We start from the raw sequence: 24,638 nt of genomic DNA, 5'->3' as shown, positions 1-24,638 counted from the left end.
TTCCTGCTGCGTTATATCTGTTCCTGTTGGTATGTATCAGAGTGTTGTGAGACTCCTAATTAACATCTGTGAAATATTTTGAGATCTTCAGATGATGGGTCCTTGGGAAGTGCTAAGTATTATTTCTATTAATTTCTCCCACATGGATAAATATGTAAGCTAAGCACTTTTAATTCAAGGTTCTTTCTCTCTCTAAGTAATTGGCCCATTGCTTTATGTATGAAATACAGATAACATCTTGCACGTAAGATTAGGGCTGTGATCATGCTTCCAGTGAAATCAGTACAAACAGGGCCTACATCAAGAAAATTTTCTTCAGAAAAGCTTGGGACACAGTATCCTTTGGGGAATGAAACATGAAACCCCCATGGCAAAATTAAGTAGGGCCACAGTTGAAAAGCAGTGAGAACAGGTTCCCTTTGTACTTGCCTGATCTGCACTTGGCATCCCCGAGGGCAAATTGAGAGAGTTTCAGCATTCAGTGTCCATACAATCCCTCATTTTTCACGAGCAAAGAGGCTCGTTACCGAAGAATGCTCTCTGTTCCCTGTAAGCCTAGAGTGGAAGGAGATCCCTGATTAAAGCAGAGGCTTTGATTAAATGATGAGACTACTTCCAATGATTAAACAAAAAGGCATTTTTGGGTCCGCTTTCTGCAGACATGGACTCAAGCACAGAGAGCTTCTAAAATGCAAACAAAAAAGCAAGCGGCTCCGTGGTCATTCTGGGAGTTGTGAAGGTGCGTGGTGTAGAAAGGGAAATGGCAATTTCAGAATTATGCCATTATTAATTTGTAATTAGGTCATTGTTTATTTTTGTTTCTTGATATGCTGTCACAGGCATGTGTTGTATTTACCCAAGTAACATAAGACACCCAGTGCCCTGTCACTCATCAAAGATAAAAGGCTCCCACGTCCTAAGATAATTATGAAAACTTTATTAGTCGTAATAAGACCATAATAAAAGGTATCGTGGCTTTGATTTCATCTTTTGGAAATGGGCCTGTTTCTTAGTCCATACTTTCCATTTGTTAGAATTTTTGTTGTTGTTGTCATCTTTTTCTAAAATAGTTAATCTTACAATTCAGTCAAATTACCCATTTCTGCACATTTTTTTACCTGCATTCCTCAGACATTAACTTCTGTAATCATAATACTTAATGCGTGTATGCTTCTCGAGGTCACACAATGAGTCTGTGGCAAAGCCGTGGATGGAACCTCTGCATCCCAGCTGGTTGTCCTATTCCCTGGGTCATGCCAACAGGCTGTTTATCAAAGGTGGGAGCAGCACGGCCCATATGCAATGTGCTTTGCTGTGCCGATACCCTTAGCAAAGATCCTGCAAACCCAGTGGCATAGCTGTACACATGTGCAAATGACAGTTCCATTGCAGTGTGGCTCTTTGTGGGTCCTCATGTTTGTAGGTGTTTCAGTGTTTGGATTTTTAGCATTTGCACACTGCAGACATATAATGCACAAGTTTCTGGGAAGCAGAGGAGGAGTTGTCCAACTTACCATGGAGAGAAACTCCAAGAGAGCTTGTAGAGCATGCAGAGGTTTAGCAAGCCCATTCAGTGACTGCAGAAGTGGGTATGCTGACCAGTGAGGGCAGGAGAGCCTTACCTGCCCCAGCTCCCTGCACAAGGAAGGCAGCTGCCACTGCTGCTGCTATAACCCATACTGGCAACAATAGCAGTCACAGCTGGCTTCCTTGTGCAGAGAGCCCAGGCACCAGCAACAGCAGAGAGAGCATCCAGCAGCAATAGCTCCATGACACAAGCTTTTTGGCAGGCACCCTGGGGCCCTGTTTACATGCCCGTATCCCAGATATGCTACTGGGTGCAGGGCTGTGAGAAAAATGTCCCTGGGGAGGAGAGGGGCACTATTCCACTCCCCCCTAACGCCCAGATGCACTGCTGGGGGAAGGGATTGCCTGGCTCTTAAAGCTGAGCAGCTGCCCCTGCCATGGTAAGATTCCTGAAGCAATTCTGGCACTCCTCAAAGTCAGCGCCTGGAGCAGGTGCCTCCCTCGCATCCTCCTAGTTATGCTACTTAAAATATGTTTCCATGGGAACTGGAGACCAAACATAAAACTAAAATCTAGAGCTGGTTTTCATGCTCTCCACACTTATACCCCCAGGATGAGAAAGTTAAGCCCTCTCTATGCATTACAGGTTGTTGTTTGTCCTTCGAATTCAAAGATGACCATGACATCACTGACTGGTTTGGTTTCTTTGAGCACGTGAGCGGCTGGTCAGGCCAATTTGTGTTTTGAACTGTCTGTGGCACACTCAGCAAGAGATGCCACTTTGGGTTGCTTGATGAACAGCTGGCATGCAGCTGTTGCAAGACTTATGCTGTTTGTGCTTATGCTCTGTCTCAGCAGTTCTCCTCCACTCTGACTGTAGCTCCAGCATGGCTAAGGTTTCGCCAGGTGGAACGATCATGAGCGAGAACTTCCCAAGACTTTGGGTCAATGCTGAAACATTTCAAGGATGAGTTGAGGAAATTCTTGAAATGTTTCTTCTGGCCTCCCTGAGAGCACTTTCTCTCTTTTAGGTCACTGGAAAAGATCTTCTTTGGCAGGTGACATCCTGGTGACATGGCCTGCCCATCTCACCTATGATTTCATCACCAAAGTGTGGATGCTTGGAATGCCTGCCCGTGTGAGAACCTGTGTCTCATCTGAGACCTTGTCTTGCCATCTTATCCTCATCAGTTTCCTCAGACAGCCCATGTAAGAGTGGTTCAGCTTCATAGCATGGCATCTGTACACTGTCCAGGTTTTGCATTAATACGTCAGGATTGGCAACGTTAGGTGTAATTACCTGGAGACAAGCTACACATGCATACTATTACACAATAAAAAGCTCCAACCAGCTATAAAGTTAGACCTTGAAAATGTGTACTAACTTTATAGCTGGCTGCTGTCAAGCTTTAATTTGCACATGTAGCAGCATCTCCCCTGCTGCTGCGAGCCCCACCAGCTGATGAGGGTCCCAGCCACAGTGGTGCACCATACCAAGTGAAAAAACTCCAAACCCTACAGATTATCAGCCATGATCCCCAGGATCTGAGGGTTTCCATGCACCCCTGAGCCTTGGGGATTGCAGCAGCCATGATCCACTGGGTCCAGGGATGCATAAAACTGGTTGTAGCTGCTGCAATCCCTAGGCATCCAGGGTGCAGGAAACCCCCATGGTTGATCCTCCAGCCCAAGGCTTTTCCCATACCTCCAGGCCAGGAAGGATCACCCTGCAGTGATCCTCCAGCCCCAGGGGTGCATGCTCCCACAGCTGGAAGCCCTGCAACTGGGCTGCATGGAGCTCCCACCTGCAGGAACCTGCTTCTTGCCAATACAGGGGGAGCCCAGTTCTGCACCAGCAATAAGGCATGATGGGATTGTATGCATGATCCCACAATTGTACCTCTTGCCATGCACGTGTGGCATGGCAGGAGGTGTGATTGGGTAAATTGTGCATTAGATCCCATCATGCCTTTATCTGCATGTGTGGAGGGGGCCTTAGATCTGAAATACTCCGGGAGGGGGAGTTTAATCCATTTCTCCTTAGTCTAATTACAGAAGAAGTCTATTTGCCAGAGTCTCTGGCACAGATCTTGTGAGAGAGCATCTTGAGAGGCTGGACCCCCACAAATCAGCTGGTCCAGATAGATTGTACCCAAGAGTGCTAAAGGAACTGGCAGACATAGCCCAGCCACTGGCAAGGATATTTGAGAACTCGTGGCACTTGGGCGAAGTACCTGAAGATTGGAAGAGGGCCAATGTGGTGCCTATCTTCAAGAAAGGAAGGAAAGAAGACCTGGGAAACTACAGGCCAATCAGTTTGACCTCAATCCCTGGGAAGATCTTGGAAAAAATTATCAAAGAAACCATTCTTGACAGGCTAGCAGAAGGCAACATTTTAAGGGATACCCAGCACGGGTTTGTTGCGGGTAGGTCTTGTCTGACCAAACTCATTTCCTTCTATGACCAGGTGATGTATCACCTGGACAAAAAGGAAGAGGTTGATATCGTATATTTGAACTTTTTAAAAGCCTTTGACCTGGTGTCCCATAATGTCCTCATGGAAAAATTGGGCAACTGCAGCCTCGACTACTCCACAATCCGATGGCTGGGGAACTGGATCCGAGGTCGGACCCAGAGAGTAGTAGTTGACAGAACCAAATCAACATGGCACTCAGTGATTAGTGGTGTCCCCCGAGGCTCCGTTCCCGGACCTGTACTCTTTAATGTCTTCATAAATGATCTGGACACTGGTGTCGGAAGCAGACTGGCTAAGTTTGCTGATGATACCAAACTTTGGGGAAAAGTATCCACACTTGAGGACAGGCTGGTGATCCAAGCTGACCTTGATAGGCTTGCAAGGTGGGCAGATGAAAACCTGATGGCATTCAATATGGAAAAATGCAAGGTGCTCCACCTCGGGGACGGTGGGGGAGGAGGGAAGAAACCCACATTACGCTTATAGGCTTGGCCATGCTACACTCGCTAGTACCATGACCGAAAGAGACTTGGGGGTCATAATTGACCACAAGATGAACATGAGCCACCAATGCGATACTGCAGCTGGCAAATCAAACAAACCCTGGCTTGCATCTACCGATGCATCTCAAGCAAGACCCAGGATGTCATCCTCCAGCTGTTCTCGGCCTTGGTGATGCCACAGGTGGAGTACTGCATCCAATTCTGGGCTCCACAATTCAGGAAGGACGTGGAGAAACTTAAAAGAGTCCAAAGGAGAGTCACGTGCATGATCATAAGGCAAGAGAACAGGTCTTATGAAGACATGCTGCAAACTATGGGACTCTTCAGCCTGAAGAAGTGCAGGCTCAGGGGTGACTTGGTGGCAACCTAGAAGTACGTAAGGGGTGTGGATCAGGATCTGGGGGAATGCCTGTTCACCAGACCACTCCAAAGGATGACAAAGTCCAACAATCACAAACTCCTGGAAGACCGTTTTAGGCTGGACATAAGGAAAAACTTCTTTACTGTCCAAGCCCCCAAGGCCTGGAACAGACTCCCCCCTAGAGGTGGTGCGAGCATCTACTCTGGACTCTTTTAAGAAACATTTGGGCACTTACCTTGCTGGGATCCTTTGACCCTAGCTGGCTTCCTGCCCTTTGGGCAGGAGGCTAGACCCGATGATCTCACAAGGTCCCTTCCAGTCCTAATGTCTATGGAATCTATGAAATCTTTGAGCAATCCCTTGTTATGATTCTGAGAGCTGAACAATAACTTTGCGTGGATCTATAAAACTACATCTTCCCATATCGGACTGCAAAGATACCAAATCCCTCCAATTCCTTCCAGGCATCTTAGTACTAGGGTAGGATAGTCAGGCTGTAATTGATTAAAATGAACACATCTGCCAGCTGTAACGTTCTTTTTCTGCAAGTGGGGTTCCCACAAAAAATTGTGAAATTATTTCTCTACCTTTAAAAGAAATTGAGAAAAATCAGATAAATTGCTTCTGTTTTTATCCTGAGGCCAGGGACAGATTCGTGGGGAGGAGAGAAGAGAGGTACACAGGGTTCAAATTACACTTTGACTCTTGAAGGGGTCTGCAAAAAAAAATTGGGCTGCCCATCACGATGCCCTAACAAAATTGGAGATCCCCCCCCAGGTTACGATCAGATTTTTCAGATCTTACAGGGAGGATCTCATTTCTTATGTGGGGGCTCAGCCTCATCCCCCTTCCACTGTTGCCACTGCTGACCTGGGCACAGGTGAAGCCCTGAGCCACTCCCACCATGCTTCACCCTCAGGACTCAAGGAGTAGCTGTAGCAAGATGCTGGGCTCTGTCAGGAATAGCAGCATCAATAGGTGGGTTTCCTCCTCCTGAGCCTGCTCCCTGCTGCTCTCCCACTGTGATCCTCAGAGGCCGGGCACTGGAAAGAGGAACCCACCCCGCACTGCTTTTCATAGATTCGTAGATTGTTAGGGCCTGGAAGGGCCCTTGCAGATCATCGTGTCTAGCCCCCCCCCCCCCCCCAGCCCTACCACTCTAGGCAGGAAGACAACTGGGGTCAAGTGACCCCAGTGAGGTGACTGTCCAGTTTCCTCATGAAAACCTCCAGGGTAGGTGAGTGCACCACCTCTGAAGGGAATTTATTCCACAGTCTGGACACCCTGACTGTGAAGGAGTTTTTCCTGGTATTAAGCCTGAAGTGGCCTTCCAGGAGTTTGTATCCATTGTTCCTGGTCTTCCCTACTGAACAGTTGTTCACCAAGCTCCTAATGCACTCCTCTGATATAGCAGTAAGCCGCTATCAAGTCCCCTCTCAACCTTCTCTTCTTTAGGCTAAAGAGGCCCAGGTCCCTCAGCCTTTCCTTGTATGGCTTGCCTTGCAAGTCCCTGATCATACAGGTGGCTCTTCTCCAGACCCTCTCAAGTTTTTCCACGTCCTTATTGAAGTGCAGCACCCAGAACTGGATGCAGTACTCCAACTGTGGTCTCACCAGTGCTGAGTACAGTGTGAGTATCACTTCCTTAGTTTTACACGAGATGCATCGGTTGATGCATGCCAGCATGTTGTTTGCCCTGCTGGCCACCGCATCACACTGACAGCTCATGTTCATGCGGTGGTCAATCACTACCCCAGGTCCCTTTAAGCCGTGGTGCATGTTAGGCTGTCACCTCCAAGTCTGTATGCATGTTGAGGGTTATTTGCCCCCAGATGGAGCACCTTATACTTGGAAGTGTTAAACTTCATCTGGTTCCAGTCTGCCCAACTCTCTAGCCTGTCCAGGTCTACCTGTATCAGCAACCTATCTTCTGGAGTGGCCACATTGCCCCATAACTTGGTGTCATCTGCAAATTTGGCCAACGAGCTCTTCACTCTCCCATCCAAATCATTGATAAATATGTTGAAAAGTACTAGTCCAAGCATGGACCCCTGAGGGACACCACTGGCCACTGCATGCCAAGACGACACAGATCCACTCATGAGAACTCTCTGGGTCCTACCCTGTAGCCAGTTTCCCACCCACTAAACCATCAAGCAGCTGAGCCCACAATCTTCCAGTTTTCCTACAAGGATATCATGGGATACTAGATCAAAAGCCTTTTGGAATTCTAGGTAGATAATGTCTACCTTGTCTCCCATGTCCAGGTGGTGAGAGACCTGGTCATAGAAGGAAATGAGATTGGTAAGACAAGACCTACCCGCGACAAAGCCATGCTGGCTGTCATTCAGAGTCTTACTTTCTGCAAGCGTATCGCATAGATTCTTTAATGAGCTTTTCCAGGATTTTCCCTAAGATAGAGGTTAGGCTGATTGGCCTATAGTTGCCTGGGTCCTCCCTCTTCCCCTTCTTGAAAATGGGCACAATGTTGTCCCTGTTCCAATCCTCAGGGATTTCCCCTGCGTGCCACAAATTCTGAAAGCGCTTCGCCAGGGTTTCCACAATGACCTCAGCCAGCTCCTTCAGCACTCTCGAGTGAAGTCCATCTGGTCCTGCTGACTTTTAAATGTCTAGCTGTTCTAGTTGGTATTGCACCAGCTCAGCATCCACAGTGGGGAGGCTGTCAGTCCCGGCATGCCCCCTATGAGCCTTATCTTGCTTGACTTACCCCATGGTCCGGTGAAATACCGAAGCAAAGTGGACATTCAGGAGTTCAGTTTTTTCCTGAACATGGGTTACCAGCTGTCCGGAGGTGTTAAGCAGGTGTCCCACACTTCCATTTGTTTTCCTCCTACTGCCTACATACCTAAAGAAGGGCTTCTTATTGTCCTTGACTCCCATGGCTAACCTAATCTCAGTCGCCACCTTGGCTTTCCCAATCATTTCCCTACCAGTGCTGGCCACTAAAGTATAGTCTTTCTTGAGGACCGTCCCTGATTTCCACTGTGTGTACACCTTTTTTTTTTTTTTCCCCCTCTTTTAAGAGGACCACAATGTCCCTATTAAGCCAGGAGGGCTTGCAGCCTTCCTGCTACCTTTCCTCTTTGCAAGAACGGTGTTCTTTTGTGCTTTGAGGATTGTGTCCTTGAACAACGACCACTCTTCATGCACCTCATTTGCCTTCCCTTCCTGGTCCCTCATTCCCTCCCCTACTAATGCCCTGAGCCTGTCAAAGTCAGCATTCTTGAAGTCCAGGACTTTGATCCTGCTGGTTGATTTGTCGACCTTGCAGCGGACGGTGAACCAAATAATTTCATGGCTGCTGTCACCAAGGTTACCCTCAATGTTCAAGCCACACACCAGATCATCTCCCCTGGCCAAGACCAGGTTCAGGAGAGCGTTACCTCTGGTTGGCCTTTGCACTTCCTGGGTCAGAAAGAGCTCCTCAGTTGCAGTCAGGAAACTGTGTGAACAATCTGACCTAGCCAAGTGTTCCTCCCAGTCTATGTCCGGGTAATTCAAGTTACCCATGACAACCAAGTCCCTTGCATGTGCAGCCTCTGTCAGCTCTTGAGAGAACTCCAGATCCAGCTCCTCCCTTTGGTTCTGTGGCCTATAGTAAATGCCCACAGTTAGGTCTCTCTCATCTCACAAAATTAGATTTTATGCCAAAAGCCAAGTTATCCACGGGCTATCACCATTGCCACTGAATTTAACTGGATTATCTAATCCTTTGCTGCTTAAGTTTCTGTGACATTTAATGTTTATGTCAAGAGATTGTTTCATAGCAATTTAGTCGAGTGTGGGGAAGTTATAGCATATAGGATGCTATAGTACCACACAACTTCCTTATACCAAGACATAAGATTATTCAAAGGACAACCTCCATGTGAAGTAAGATCATCTGGAAAATCAATGAAAAAGTCTCTTTTAAATACCACTGTGGTACCCACGATTACTCAGAGTAGTTAGTTTTCAGTAGACTATTTCCTACATGACTTTCTTATGATATGAATTTGTTTACCTGTCTTAATTGATGTTGTATGGTAATATAAGACCCTTTCTTATGATTGATGAATATGGCAGGTAATTTGGCAGGTTATTTTCCACTAAGCACTGGGATTTCTGGTGGTTCATCCCCTTGGAAACTTCAGATGCTTTAACCATTTAATATATTTAATTTATTATGTATAATTGCACTGATCACTTCCAAATCCAGACTAACTCTAGGTGTCTTGGTCTCTCTCTCTCTGGCATAAAATCAGAGGTGACAAAAATGGTGTTGCAAGTTATTTCCTGGTATGTTGATTTAAATAATGTGATGATAGAGAGGAAGGGCAAGCTTTGTCACTGTAAAAGCAGCCAAGAGTAGTGTAACCAGGTATAAGATAAGGAGACCTGCCAGGGTGTTACATATACCATCTTTGCAATTGCCTCTGAATTGTGGCCCCCTGTCTTTGCCTCTCTTAATTTTACTTATCTAATGTCCTGGCATCTCCATCTCTTTCTCAGTCTTTTTCATAGATTTCATAGACATTAGGGGGCTGGAAGGGACCTCATGAGATCATCGGGTCCAGCTCCCCTGCCATAGGTGGGAAGTCAGCTGGGATCAAGTGACCTCAGCAAGAAATAAATCCAGCTGTTTTTGGAAAGAGTCTAGAGTAGGTGCTTGCCCCACCTCTAGGGGGAGTTTGTTCCAGGCCCTGGACACATGCACTGTAAAGAACTTTTTTCTTATGTCTAGTCTAAATTGGCCTTCCTGAAGTTTATGGCCATTAGACCTTGTTATCCTTTGGGGAGCTCTGGTGAACAGCTGCAGGTCCTGGTGCACCCCTCTTATGAAGTTGAACCTTCTCTTCTCCAGACTGAAGAGTCCCAAGTCCCTCAGCCTCTCCTCATACGGCCTGCCCTCCAGACCTTGGATCATATGAGTGGCTCTCCTCTGGACTCTCTCAAGCTTCTCCACATCCTTCCTGAAGCGCGGGGCCCAGTACTGACTGGACGCAGCACTCCAGGTGCGGTCTCACCAGGGCTGAGTAAAGCGAGAGGATGACTTCCCTGGTTTTGCTTAAGAGGCACAGGTGGATGCACGCCAGAAATATTGTCATCAATTTAGCTTCATCCCTTTATTGTCATCTTTAAATGTGAAGGTCCTCTGAAGTAGAACATGAAAGAAATGTGATAGAGAGTCTGTTTATTAACAAACTTTTAGAAACTTTTGATTTTGACTGTGAAACAGCTAATTCCTACAGGTATAACTTGGGTGTACTGTGTAATATCTAGGGGGCTTTGTGAACTGTTGTTGTTTTGAGAAAGTAGGAATGCTCCTGAATGCTGGGAAATCGGGTAGATTGGCTTTCTTGAGTATCACGTACCAGAAACTCCTCTCCTCTCCTGATTTTTCAATCCTAATGTGACTCATTTTCCCATACTGTCATTTCCAAACTCCTCTCTCAAGCCAGGAACAAAAAAGGGAGTTATGTCATGTTTGGAGTTCAGGGGTAGGGTGTCACAATCATGGAAACTGATCCTAGGAAGTTGGAGCAGAGGCAGTGAAAAATGGGTAAGCAGCAAGAGGTTGTTAGTGGGACAAATACAAATATTTTACAGTGGTCAGGAGGGAGAGAGTTAAAAAGGTAAGACAGAATTGCTGGGAGAAGGCATACCAGTTAAGTGGGACTAGGCACTGGGAGGGACAAAGATAAGAGTGTCTACAATGTTGTGAGGGTTAAATTGTCACAGATGTCTTTTTTTGTCAGCATTTGTTTTGCCTGTTCTGAATTCCAACACCTACATAACACTCTCTCTCCTAAAAGCAATGCTGAAACTCCCAACATCGAGCCCTGCAACAAGTGTGTTCTCAATTACGGGAGGAACTTCCTCAACTTTACTTGATACGAGCATTCAGCTCAGGTCTGCAGGCCTCCAGAGGAATCACATGAGCATGTTTCCCAGAAGGTCCCCCCTCCCCACATCACAGAGAATGTGTGTTTCTTATAAACCCATGCAGATAATTTCATGGCTTTTCCCTTTCATGGCCACCCACCTTCTCTTCCCCACTAGCTTTGATACAAAAAGACAAATCCCTTCCAATTCTCATCAAAAGCCAAAAGGGTTGTTCTGTGTCACCCATCCTGGGATTTGGATTCCCAATTTTTCAACAGAAAGTTGGAAAGAATAGCTTGGTTTTTAACTTAGTGCTCTGTGAAACAAATCATTTCCAGCATCATTGGTGGAATCAGCTTTGTAGACCAAATGGACAAATAGGCACAAATTATTCTGTGGTGGTGTTGTTTGTGATCTGTCCATGCCAAAATTGTGCAAAGCACACTACAGAGACTCCAATCCCAGCCCTGAGGGGCTTATGCTGTAAGTTAGACATATGTTTTGTATAGTTTAAATACATATTCAAGCCTGGGTAGGGCACTTTTAAAAGCAGATTTAAAGTAATAACAGTAATGCAGCGAGTAATAACAGTTGTGGGGGTGAGAGGAGGATGAGGGTTATAAAAATAAGGCTCACGTGAGTTGTTTTCTTTATTTCTGGTACAGGGCCTGATAGTTATTTTGTTTTTCTTTCTTTTTACTTTGTATTCAACTGTTTTTACTGTTCCTGTCACTTTGGGGAAAGAGAGAAGATAGTTTCCAAAGGTGATGGAGTTGATGCTCAGGGGGAGAAGTTGGTGGTGGTTGATTAGCTTAGCTGGAAAGAATGACTTAGGAGAGGAGTGGAGATCTGCCACAGTGTTTCCTTTTGCCTACAAAACACTTTAACATGGGTGTAATTTAAGAAGATTGGAGCCAGGTGACTTAGAGCAAGGAAGAGCAGAGAACATGTCCCAGGCAGACACCGTCAACCTCTAATCATGTCCCTGGACCCTGGTACAGGGCTAGACTGATTAGAGCTGCATGCTATATATGTGTTCTCCTGCGGCCAAATCCTGAGGTTCATTTCTCGGTTCTTATTCAAGCAAACGTCATTTAAAGACAATAGGGGTTTAACAGAGTAAGAGCCAGACAGCAACAGAGTAAGGTTCTCAGGATTCAGTCTTTCGTGACTGTGACTCCAGTTTGATCTCATACTGGCATCTGGCACATGCATATATTTAACCCACAGCAAGTATCTGATGCCCTTTATTTAAGCTACTTGGTGAACTTTAAAGTGCTGGAACTCGCATTGACTTTGGTAGGCCTGGGTGCGAGGCATCAGCTCCAGGCAACTGCAACAAATTTCTTGTTCCAAAGACCAAAGATGAAAATGGTTTGATTTTTTACAGAACGGATGCATTCTTCTCTTGGGGATCCTTGTGTGTGTGACACAGACCTATATTGGGACTTTTATTTATATTTTCTGCTCATTATTTGTTTAGTGCCATAATTTGGCTATGGTATCCTGCTGTCCCATTGGATGGGTCACACAATGTATCTCAGGTGACACAGTATTAACAAACTTTAAATAAATAAATAAATAAATAATGAGGGTTACATAAATTAATTGAAAAGTAAATTGACTCCTGGGTGTTGTTCTGGATTTAAAACAGGACAACTAAGGATAGAATTCTTAGTACATTAACTTATCACTTAATAGGAGATACAGAGACTAACTGTTCTAGTGAAAATCTAGTGAGTGTTTGGTCTGTTGTGCCAGATTCTTAGTCCCTCCTGTCAGCTGCTTTGCATTGTACATATGCCACCATAGATCCAGAATGCTGCTGTAACAAGGCTGCTAAGTTACCTCGGCTTTGGGGAAAACTTAAGTGACCGAAACCTGGTGTAGTTGGCATTGCACCACCTGTTCTCTCCACACTGGCGCTGGCCATATTCCAGGACAAACTAAAGCATTTTAGAATATTTGCAGATGAATGATCCCTGCCTGATGGAAAGGTCCTGAGGAGGTCTTTACTGCCAATGTCACTTTGAACAGCCAACGGTTAAGTTTATTTTGTCAACTTCAGGATGGCAGGGAGCAGAAATGAGGCTTAGAACCACCTCTCTCCACTCTCCCCAGGTCCTGTGCCAAGTGGATCTTGGCTGAACTCATGAATCTGGCCTAGTGGGTGTTGTCAATAGGGAGTAAATATTGTAATAGTGTTTGCATTTGCTCAAGGAATGAGCAGTTAGGTAGCCACAAAACAGCACTTTCAGTAATGCTGGATCCATTTCCCCTGCATTCCCTATGCTGCTCCTCACTTTCTGCCTTGCTAATTAACATGCCTGTACCTGGCAATTCATATCCGTACTGGGCTGGGTCCAGCCCAACCTAATATATTCTTACCAATGTGTTCAAAACACTATGTTGTGTGTGTGACAGGAGATGGGACTATATATGCCTATTTATTTATAGGACAATTTAATCGCACATAGCTTTAGCATGAAAAACTCTGGCTTATACCCATAGGACAGATCCTGTGATTCCCTTTATTTTCTCTACTCTGTGCAGATTGCATTTTGTTTGTTAATAGATCCAGTTGTTTTATCAGGTGCTATTTGCAAAGTCATTTGTAATATGCAGTAGGATTAATTTTCCCTCAAGTACTTACCCCAGGTGGGGTGTACAATAGACTGCATTTCATCTGAAAACTCATGCAATTTATTAGCTGTGAATTTATTAGCTGTGAACTGCAGAATCATGACACTGACCAAAAAACAAGCTGTACTATCCATGCCTGTAGCTAGTATCTTCCTATAAGTAGCTCCAGCCAAAGTTCCTATTTCACAACCCACTGAATAGCTTTCTAATGGGTCATAAGAAGAACATACATTATGTGACTGAGGCAAGTGAGCTTTTAATATCTTCAGAATAAGGTGGACAGTTTCTAACAGATTGTGACATTATCAAAGTGCTATTTGAAATCATCTCCATATGCAGTGCTGTAAGATTTCACTCAGAATTGCCTTTTCAAATGTTTTTCATTCAAGTTCAGTGAAGGGAAATTGGAAACATTTGGGTATACCCTGCTTATGGATCTGTTAAGACCACACAATAGACACTTAATTTCAACCTATACGGGTGTGCAGTGAGAGAGTTGCTGGAGGGGGTGAGCAGGGATAACTCTATCCATTAATGTCTTTTTAGAATCTCAGCGTTATGTATTTTGAAGCTTGCATGAACACTGCTCTACAACCCCATATTCTTTAGTGACTGATTTTCAGGGAGGAGACATTATTCAAGTTCAAGGGGTCACTGTGAGCCCTTGAATTCTGCTTGGTTGTAGCAGAGGGCTAAATGAAGTAGCACAATGTCTGTTCTCTCACAGAGCCCGGATCCAGCTAGCAAAGGCCCCAACACATGAATGACACCAGATCTTGCCATCAGAGCCCACTTCTAGTGAATCTGGACAGGGGTACTGCCAGTTTGGCATGCAAATCCGTCCCAGTGTTGTATCTAGCTGTGCAAGGCATTGATGTGTAGGCAATTCAGAGCTTAAATACTTCAGTGATTGGTGGTATATAAATGTCTGGGAGAGATTGCTTTTAGCTGGTTTAAGAATACATGTTTCCTCTCTCTAACATAAATTGAATGGGGGAGGGAGGGTTGCTACCATGGGTTCATATTTCTCTGTAGAACAATTTGTGAAAAGTGAGTAATGAGAATACTTCCATGGTGATTGTCTGCAAGTGATGCAGAGAGGCAAAGTTGCTCACCAAGAGCCTCAGCCAGCCCTGTCTTTAGGCCAGTGGTTTCTCTTATGAGACTATATTACAGTATCTTGCAGGAATTGTCCACAGGGCCACATTTTAGCAAATTTATGATATAGTTGTTCACTGCTACCACATAATACCATGCAAGTGCTCTTACATGGGCTACAGTATTCAGTATGGATGAACTAATAAGTAACTTGGAGGAGGATAATTGAATTCCAGACTTGCACATGCAGATCATATTTAATTAAGTAAAGAATTCAGGGAAACCATAACCCGATACGGGGTAATGAGGATGTGTAATGAGAATTTTTGGCCCTATTAACTTGTATTCAACTGTACTGATATTTTGGGGGTAATTGCTGTGGATGAATTCAAGCAAAATTATAGTTATTTGAACAGTGTATTTCAACCAGGCCTTTTGCACTAGGTAGGGTATCCATCTTATGGGGTGAAAGTACATAGGAGAGAGAGCTATTTAGAGTCCAGTCCAGCTGTGCTAGGGCAGTACCATGAAGTGGTGTGCAACATCAGCTGTAGCTCCTCCAGTGTCTTAATACAGCAACTCATTGAACTGGCAGAAGACAGACTATCAAGGGACTTGATTGCACAGCTTATCCCTTTCCAGAAGGATATGGTTTTAATTTTGAAAATGTTATTCATGTAAGATCTCAAAGTCTCTGACCCGCTGTATGAATGATTCTTAGTTTTACATCAGAGCCTGGAGTTCAGAACACACACGCACACCTTTACATCTGGTGCTTTTATGAATCATTTCAAGGAACTGTTACTAAGCAGCAGCAGCGGCTATATCATGGCTACATTTTATGAAGAGGAAGGGCTGCGCTGCTTATTTTGCTTCCAAAAAATTCATTTTGTTTTGCGTTCCCAGAAGGTACTTTTTTTCTCCAAGAAGGTCAAGCAGAAACATTGATGTAAGTCCTGTTTATGGCGGTTTTGTTAGATTTCCAGCAATTGCAATGGAACATATTTATAACAAGTTTGTTTTTCTCTAGGGTGATACCATTAGTCAAAATATGTTTTCTCATATTTCCACTGCATAAACACAAATTTCTTTTAAGATTCAAGCTTACTGGTCTTGATGATTCCCACAACCATGTCTTGTAAGTGGTTCACAAGGTCATATAAGCCCTGGTTTCAACCCAAGATGGAAGGTGTTTGTTGGGAGAGCTAACCTTGACCAAACTAGAATAATTTTGTGTGTTGGCTAAGCTGTTGTCCTGAATACAATGGCAACCATGACCAGTCCAATATTTTAAATGTGAGGTTTCTGATTGAATGAACTAAAGTTTCCAAACTTGTCCTGCTTCTGTTTTGTTTCTTTAGTTACAGATACTTCCTGAAGCAGAGGTGTCCAAGATATGGCCCATAGGCTATATCTGGCTCACAGAACCTTATCATCTAGCCCGTGATGTGGCTCATGCACCTCAGACTGGTTCGAAATGCTGCATGTGGTGTGTACTGGCCCTGGCCACCAACCCCATGCAGTGTACATGGCATGTGGGGCCAGGCACGGTGCTTGCACTGCACTGGGTATACAGGGGCAGTCTGGGATGCACTCTACATGCAAGGCACAGAGGCAGTCCAGCCCTGCACAGGGGCACACAGGGCCAGTCTGTGGGCTGGTTCTGGCCCGCAGGTTGGCCCCATGCCACTCATTTGCCCCTTGGACCCTGATGAGTTTGATACCCTTGTATAAAATGTACTTACATGGCCTCACTATCATAGTATCCTATGGTCTCACAATTTTTAATATATGCAATGTGCCAATAATGGACCAGTCATCCATACTTGTTCACTTCTATTTAATTACAGTTACCAGCCCTGCATACAGTTCTCTTCCAGGGTTTCTAAACTAGTAGAAATTGTAAAGAAACAAACTTTCCTGTGATTTCATGACTGATGAAACATGAGGAAAAACTTTGAACTACCAAAAGCAAATGGTATTATTGGGAAAACAGAGGGTGGGGAATATCCAGAAGTTCTATTACTCATCATAGTAGTGGCATAATGACCATATATTGTTTCCAGTCCACCCCAACTTCTGTTTAAACGAACATCAAAATGAATTCTTGCAAAATCAAGAGGCAACTATTGATCAAAACTTCAATGATTTTGTGGACATCTAGAGTAGTAACCAACCTGGCATGAACAAGCTGAAAGAGGAAAATCAACAAGTTCTCAAACTTTTGTGAAGTCTGAATAGGATTGGGATTTAAATATGCGTTGTCAGTCTTGTTATAGGTTTATTTGGCATGAATATGTGAATCAAAGCCAGAATCTGTGAACAGAACAGTAACTATATTTTGATATTTGCATAAATAAGAATAGAATTTTAAAAGAATTTTGATAGTTGTCTTTAACTTATTTCCTGTCAACAAAAATACATGTTCAAAACCAAACTCATATATTTTAAAACAGGGGTGGCCAACCTGTGGTACAGGTGCCACAAGTAGCATAGGCAGCCTCTGTGTGTAGCACCCAGAAGACTGGGGAGGGGAGGGGCACACAGTGGCAGATAGGGCAGGGAGCAGAAAGCTAAGGATCAGTTCAGGCAGGGAGTACAGGGCAGGAAGCAAAAAGCAGAGTAGCAGCCTGGGCAGGGAGCATAGGGCAAGGAGCAGAAAGCTGAGCAGTAGATCAAGTAAAGGAAAAAGATCTGTGGTACTTGGGGAGGGTGAGAGGCTGATTTGTGTCCTGCCTACCCAAAAAGTTTGGCCCCCACCGCTTTAAGGCTCTTTCTGCCAAATACAAACATACAACTATATTAAATATGAGTAAAATTTAGAAGCACCAAAAATAAAAGCCGCCTTCATCATAGCATGATTAAAATGCAGCTGCAGACATATGCTTTCCCATTTCTGACCATGATAATATTAGCCAAACCTGTATGGCCACAGGTCAAAGTGCATTGAAACAGAATTTCAGGAGTGAAATCCCAGTGAATAGCATTAAGGGCGTTGTTATGTATCACCATATTACTAAAACTAACTACAATTTAGCAGGAGCAAAAGTTGGCAAAATAGTGCTTAATTTAGTCTGCCAATGTTTATGAGCACTCTTGGGGCTCATTAGTATTAAGAAAAAGAGAGAATCTTGTTATTTGTATTATGGCCTGAAAATTTCAGGCCAAAACTTGTTATCCATGCAACATTTTTAGAAATTTTTCTTGTTTTTCTCACAGAGTATAACTGAATTGGTAGCAAGATATGCCTTTCTTGAAGACTCTTTTTTCACTGTTCATTATATTGCTAGCAATTGAACTCCATGATGAACTGGGAACAGAGCTGCTATGTGGATTTTCTGTACTCTGAAGATGGAGTTTGAGTTTGGAATTTTAAAGTGTTTTTCTGTGCCTAAATATGAAGAGCAATTATTTTAGGATCAGTGACTTTGTACAAAAATATATTGGAAAATATTCATCACTAATACATCAGTCAATTTATTTTCATTGGTGAAGCTGCTATAGGGATGAATTTGGCCCATTGCATAGGGAACACAATTGCTCTTGAGAAACTGAAGTAGATTATGTCTGTACAGACAGAAAGAAAAAGGAACAAGGGCTTATGCTAGGAAAAAGGACGGGTTTGAAGTGTACATATAAACCCATCCAATCATCTCTGCCAACTGGTTAAATAGATTATCTCCTGAAAATAATATCATGGGAAATAAAGACAGAGGATGAACTCATGATTCCAGTGAGGCCAATGAGAGCTTTGCTGTTCACTTGTAGCCAGGAGTTCATACAGCATTTTGAAGGAACAATGTTCAGGACTAAAACCATGTGAAGAATAGTGTCTGTCTTTCCAAGTGCTTTGGCTGCTTCCTCTTCTTCTTCACAAAGCCAGGGTGTATGTGAGACTACAAAGACCAGGTCTGTGTCACACAATGGAGACATAGGAATGAGTACAGGAACTTATTAAGACAAAAGAATAACTGAAGAAAGTGCCCATTATGTTTAGCATAAAGAGGTAAACATAGTGAGAGAGGAAGCTGGGTTAGGATAGAGAAAGAGAAATAAAGAATGATGTCATTCATTTAAGTGGGCTATGGGGTCTTTCCTGATGACACCCCTACCCCCATGTCCCAAAGTTGTGGTAGAACATGCCCTTTTTAGATGAGGTGGAGAAATATGAGCGCAAAGAAGGGATGTGTTCAGAACAGCTGAAAGAAGGCCATAATTGGTTTAGGAGAAGAGATTAAAAAACTGCGTAAGTATAGTATGACTAAATGATGAATTATAATGTGATCTCCTAAAAGTATTTGAAAGCTATAGACACTAGGGAGGAAACAAAACTATTTGTGCTTGAGGTAGCAAGGTAAAACTGAAAAAGGGATAATGTATTATGAACACCCTGAAAAATAAGCCTTGAGATTTGGGGCAGAGTTAAATAACCTCTCAAGAGAAGTAGTGGATGTTCCCTTCAGAGCTGGGAGCTGGCTACCCATAATATACTGTAAAGAATCTCTCATGGTCAAAAGTGGGAATTAGCTCTCAATGTACTACTAGGCCTTTACCATTCGTAATTTTTGCAGTTTTGTGTGCTTGGTCATCTCCTATTATACTCAGATAATGAAGAGACTAACAGAGCAGGCCACAGATCTAGGGGATGAATAAAAACTTTGGCCCATTGTAACAAAGTTTATTTATGAACTGTCGGACACACATACTGATAGGCACTGCCATTGTTTTAGTATACATCCCCAACTGTTCAGAATGGAGAGCTAATGCATGACTTATTGTATGATAGCATAATAAAATGGTTCCTAGGAGCTGATAAACAAACAAGCATGAAGACTTGAGCCATTGTTTTACAAAGACAAATGTTTTAATATGTTTTTTTTTTTCAAAAAACTAAACAATCCCAGTGTCCTAGCAACAGCTACATAACTAATTAAGAATATCAGACTTCCCAGGCAGACATGGAGTTCACCATAGCTATCCAATTACTCCATCCACTATTTAATTCACATTATCATTGGGCTGATTATAAGACACGCACGGATCCTGTGCTGTTCAGAAGAAATGTAAGATACAAATGACTATGTAATATCATTCCTATGTACGAATGGTTCAAATGGAGAAGAAAGGAAGAAAACACATATTCACTAATAGTGGTACCACTGAAAAGGGCATAAAAGTGAGATTTATGTATTGAAAACCTGCCTTGCAGTTTGTAAAGGAGACAACACAATACACTGAGGAGCGTCCTACAGCACAGATTTGTATTCTGTAAAAGACTGAAGTGAAAGTTGCAAGACAGACTGCACACAGCCTTCCTCTGGCCATGGACATCCAGCCATGAGAGTGATCTTTGTGGACTGGGAAGTTGTGCATGTTCATCTTTCCAAGGCAAACTGGCAGAGCAGTTTGTCAGGGTTCACTCATATACCTATCATGTGGTATTACTTGGGCTTTTATTGGAATGAAAATCATTTAAAATACAGTAAAGAGTAAAGTAGAAAAATAACTGATTTTGCTTATGAGCTGTTGTGGCAGATTCTGAGAACTTTTACTTTAGAGATAAAAATGCCTCCCTATCAGTTTAAGATCTCTCCTTAATTTAAACCTCTGCATCTTCTGTGCCAGGGACCCTGACTGTGGACTTACCAGGAAGAAGACGACATTAAATCCTCACTGTCTCACTGTCTGCCCTCTGACATCTTGGTCCAGAGCAGAGCTGACATGCTGTTCTCCAGGTACTCCCTGGCAGATGTGCTGCTCTTGGTGCGCTTTCATGTGCCTGTGGTTTGGTCCAAGGACAGTGGATATGGTAGGTTGAGCCTTCTTGACCTCATCTCTACTGTGATAGTTTGGAAAGGAATAAAAGATTATCTGAAAGAAACTTCCTGATGCCAACAGATTAAACTTTGTCCCCACAAAAAAATTCTTAATTGAAAACAGAAACATAGTCAAGGACCATCCATACAGAAAATACACAATACAGAGACCACTCTTCATTTCCTAGGCTCCAGATCCAGTAGATATCAGCAGAGAAATGTAGAAAGATGTACTTTGACATTTAAAAAGCATGTGCTGTCTTTATGAGACTAGGCACACTGGTAATACAATCAGATGACCTTTCACCACTCAGCTGGCACTTGGGTTACAGTCCAAATGAACAGTGTATAAAAGCCATTCCCATCTGATGACTGTTTAGTGACCTATGTGAAATCAAATCTCATCTTAATACAGTTCCCAGTGATAGGTAAGGATGAGGGCCACCTCCACAAGCACCTCCTGCATAATCCCATCCTCCAGTAACAAATGACAGAGGTCCCAGATTACTCCTGGATGGCATCACCACAAGCTGGCACCTCTTGACAACAGCTGGCATGACCAGTTGGATCCTACAGCACCTCTGCAGAGCAAGGGGTTGCTACCCAGTCATGGCTTCTACCATGTGCTGAAAGAGACTAAACATTCCTGTCACCTGCTTCTCTTGTGAATTTTGAGCATGTGCTGCAAGACATGTTCCCCACTTGCCTGTATCCTTTGATCTAATCTACAGTTTGATGTTGGGCCTCGCTTCATAAGCAGATATATGAAGTCAGATATCTGGTTTGCTGAAGAGAAGAATACAGACAGTGTTGAGGCAATCCTAAATGAAGAATCGCATGAAACATCTAGAATTTGATGCTTAAGAGAATCAGTTTGTGAATTTGAAGGGATCATCACATTGCTGGAACACAAACTGTTACCTCTGAGCACCTTTCCTCCAACTGTGCATCTCAAAATATAGGATTACGACCTGTAGATACAGTAAGGTAAGATGCATGAGCAGACTATCAAATTGGTAACTTAGATGCACACCTGCTTGCCTTTTCTGCAACTTCAGGGAGAACTAACAGCATGGCCGTGCTGTTCTTCCTCTTCCCTTGAGATTTGTCCTCACTTTAACTGCCTTAAGGGGTGAAGCTAGCTATTTCCAATTTGCATCCATACTATCTGATCTGCTGCTTTCCCCATCCTCATGCACAGTCTCTAGAGCCCAAGGCAAAGATGCCATTATACTCAGCAGGCCAGGTGCAGTTTGAAAGATCTAGGAGAATGTTAATAAAAGCCCTGATGAAGAACAAAAAATAAACAAAGCTACTATTGCACCTGTAAGAGAGGCTGCCACCAGGAAATTAAAAAATTACACATGGCATATACTGCCTGCATACACCCATGAACTGCTTTTCAGTGTTGAAATAATGTCCATAATATGCAAAAAAGAGAAAAGAAAAGAGAATTGTGTAGACTGCAACAAGTTAACAAAAGAGCTGATCTTCCCTAGTAAACCCTTTGCGGTACTGTGATGACTACAAATTTGCTTAACCTTCAAAATATAGTGAAAGCTTAAAATGATCTTCCAGTGAATCATCTAATTACCTCCATTTCACCATGGAAAGTCTCACTGAATGTTAGCCTTGTGTCTCACCTCCAACATATTTAAATAGACTGATTTTGCAGCAATGTCATTTGAGGCATAGGATTAAAGCTCAAGAGTACATCAAGTTAAAATGGCTATAATAATCCACTGAGTATGATTTACCAGGGTTCAAAATGTAGAGGTGGGGGAAAAATAAAGGATCAAAAGGCCAGAATACTCAAAAGAACAAAATATTGAATGCAGATGATCCAAAAAGCTCTGTGCACCTGCCTAAAGTGCCCATATACAAACAGAAATGCAAGAGCTGGTGGGTGGGGAGGTTGCAGGGGGGAAGAGAGCACAAAAGTAAAGACTTTTTCTGCTGTGAAGAACAATAGTGAAATTCGCACTGACTTTAAAAGTAATTGGAGTTACATACCCACATTCAAATGATTTAGAATAATTCTCCTGAATTTGTTCTCCTGGGTAAGAAATACTTACCCAGAAATGCCTAAGCAGATATTTGAATGCTGGACCCCTGAAGAACAAAGTGCTTATAGTGTTGATGCCCCTATGCACACATCTCAGATTAATCAAGTCTGCTGGAGCGTGGAAATTATCGTGCTCCAGCAGACTCCAGAGTCCCATGTATCAGTGTCCCCGTGCTGGAAAATGGTAGTGGGGCACTTTAAACTAAAGCTTGTTTGATGAGCTTTAGTACAAAGCGCCCCGCCACCATTTTTCAGTGTGAGGACACTGATACACATAGTGCTCAAGGCACTAATTAGTGCCCCTTGCTCTCCTCCCTGCCCCCACCCGGAGCACATCTATAAATGCCCACAGTGTCTCCTGGTTGGAGAGGACAGGAGCAAAGCACCCTGAGATGATGGCTTCTGTGGCTTCTCCCACAAGAGAATGTGTACAGTTACTTACTGTCTTGGGATAAACGCTTCCAGAAGTGATTTAACCCTTGGGTTATTCTGGGGTTACTTTTCTCCGAGCAGCCATTTTTACTCTGGGAGAAAAGTCCTGAACATCTTTACACTCGTGGTGTATACTCAGTTACTCTCCCAGGAGAAACTAAATTTCAGATGAAAAAGTTGCTTACATACATGTACTATATTATAGAATTGTGTCCTATATACTTAGGTTGCCTAACACCTACCCACTTATAATTTTGTGTTTGAGAAGTTTTCATTACCTCTGTCTTACAAAGCAGGCCACTGAAATTCAGCATAGGGGAAGCTCTTATGCTAAGTAAGTGCCTTTTTGTCCCATTATATCCCACTGATGTTTAGCTGACTAATGAGCAGATAAGAATCAGCATTTTCCTTTACTCCCTTCTGCTACTCCAGGAAGTTTTGGCAGTATGCCAAAATAATAACTGAATATGAACATTTTAATGATGGAGGCCCCACATGGCCACCAAAGTAGCACCCGTCCAGGAAAAGCTGGGAACCAGTGTACTAGCTGTAGCAGTAGACTCTTGCTTCAGCAATTGGATCTAGTACAGGGGCCTAGGATCCCAGCCCTGCTTTGAGGGCACCAGATATGAGAACAAGGCTGCCAGTTCCTGAAGGGGTGCAGACATGTAGGCAGTGCTTTCATAGACATTAGGGCTGGAAGGGACCTTGGGAGGTCATCAAGTCCAGCCCCCGATAATCCTCTGGACACAGAACATTTCCCCAGTAACCTATTTCAACCCTCTCTGGAAGTACTACATGGGCAGGGTCTTCTACTTCCCGTAGACAAGAGAGTGAAACGGAGTAGATTCATTTTAACCATCACACACCCAGCACCTGCACCCACAGTCCATTTCCTAGTATAATAATAACCTTCTGATGTGGTCAACTAACATAGTCCTGTAGTTCAAGAAGTTGAAATCTGCTGAAAGTGCAGAGTCAAATCCAAAGGTCTTGCAGAAGGAAGGTTGTTACCATTATCCATAATAGCATTTGTTTTTCCCTTTTTCCTTAAAAGAATAGGAAATTAGATACAGAAAGTATCCTATAAGAATATTATTTAGGTTGCAGAGTCAAGCTTTCAGAAGTCAGGAAATGTCAAATGTATGGTTTTTCATACAACTTTATCCTGATTTTCAAGTGCTTGACTTTGCAACCTAAGTATCTAGTGCAAGAGTCTTTAAAGAGATTGCCTACGCCCCCAGGGAATGAATGAAGAGAACAATCATGGGAAAAAATGTTCTGAGAACAATAACTGGGAAAGGGTACAAATTTTATAAAGCATGATAGAACAGGTGGCCTTTTTCATCTCCTCGGATTTATTTTATTGTACCTACCACCACTGAAAACCGCAAATTTCACTTTCATGTTTTACAAGGGAGCAGCCAGCTCTGACTGAGTGACATTGTGTGGACTCCAGCACCCTCTCATGGTCTGATGCTATTAACTGGTTCTTTCCAATTGTATACAGAGTGACCACACTTAAAATGTTATGAGACAAAATTTGTCTGCTAATGGCTGCTTTTTCATTTGTTCTGTAATACCTTGAGACAATAGTGCCCAACCTTCTGGCCCCGGTAGCCAAATGATTGGTGCAGGGTTGGTCCATGTGCTGGATCCTGCACAGGATCAGTTTGTGGGTAAGACCCTGCATGCCCAGATCCAGCTGTACATGCCTGGATCCATCTGTGCACTTGGGCAACGTAATGCTCAGGGTCACATTATCCAGCCTGCAGGGCTCCCCCATGGGTCTGGAAATTTGGTATCAGGGGAGTGGCAATTAACACTGCCA

At 43.5% G+C, this 24,638-nt stretch overlaps 1 long non-coding RNA gene across 1 annotated transcript in view; it reads right to left on the bottom strand.

The window, feature by feature from the left end:
• The window catches only part of LOC112551742, a 32,713-nt gene extending 12,387 nt beyond the window's left edge, over positions 1–20,326 (bottom strand). Inside the window, exon 1 of the long non-coding RNA XR_003096055.1 lies at positions 20,141–20,326. This is a non-coding gene — a long non-coding RNA (uncharacterized LOC112551742). The remainder of the gene's footprint in view (positions 1–20,140) is intronic.
• Positions 20,327–24,638: the final 4,312 nt, after the last annotated feature.

Source organism: Alligator sinensis, unplaced genomic scaffold (assembly GCF_000455745.1).
Source record: "Alligator sinensis unplaced genomic scaffold, ASM45574v1 scaffold1196_1, whole genome shotgun sequence".
Classification (NCBI taxonomy): domain Eukaryota; kingdom Metazoa; phylum Chordata; order Crocodylia; family Alligatoridae; genus Alligator; species Alligator sinensis.
Note: the sequence above shows the minus strand (reverse complement) of the source record. Positions and strands in the feature narration are given on the sequence as shown.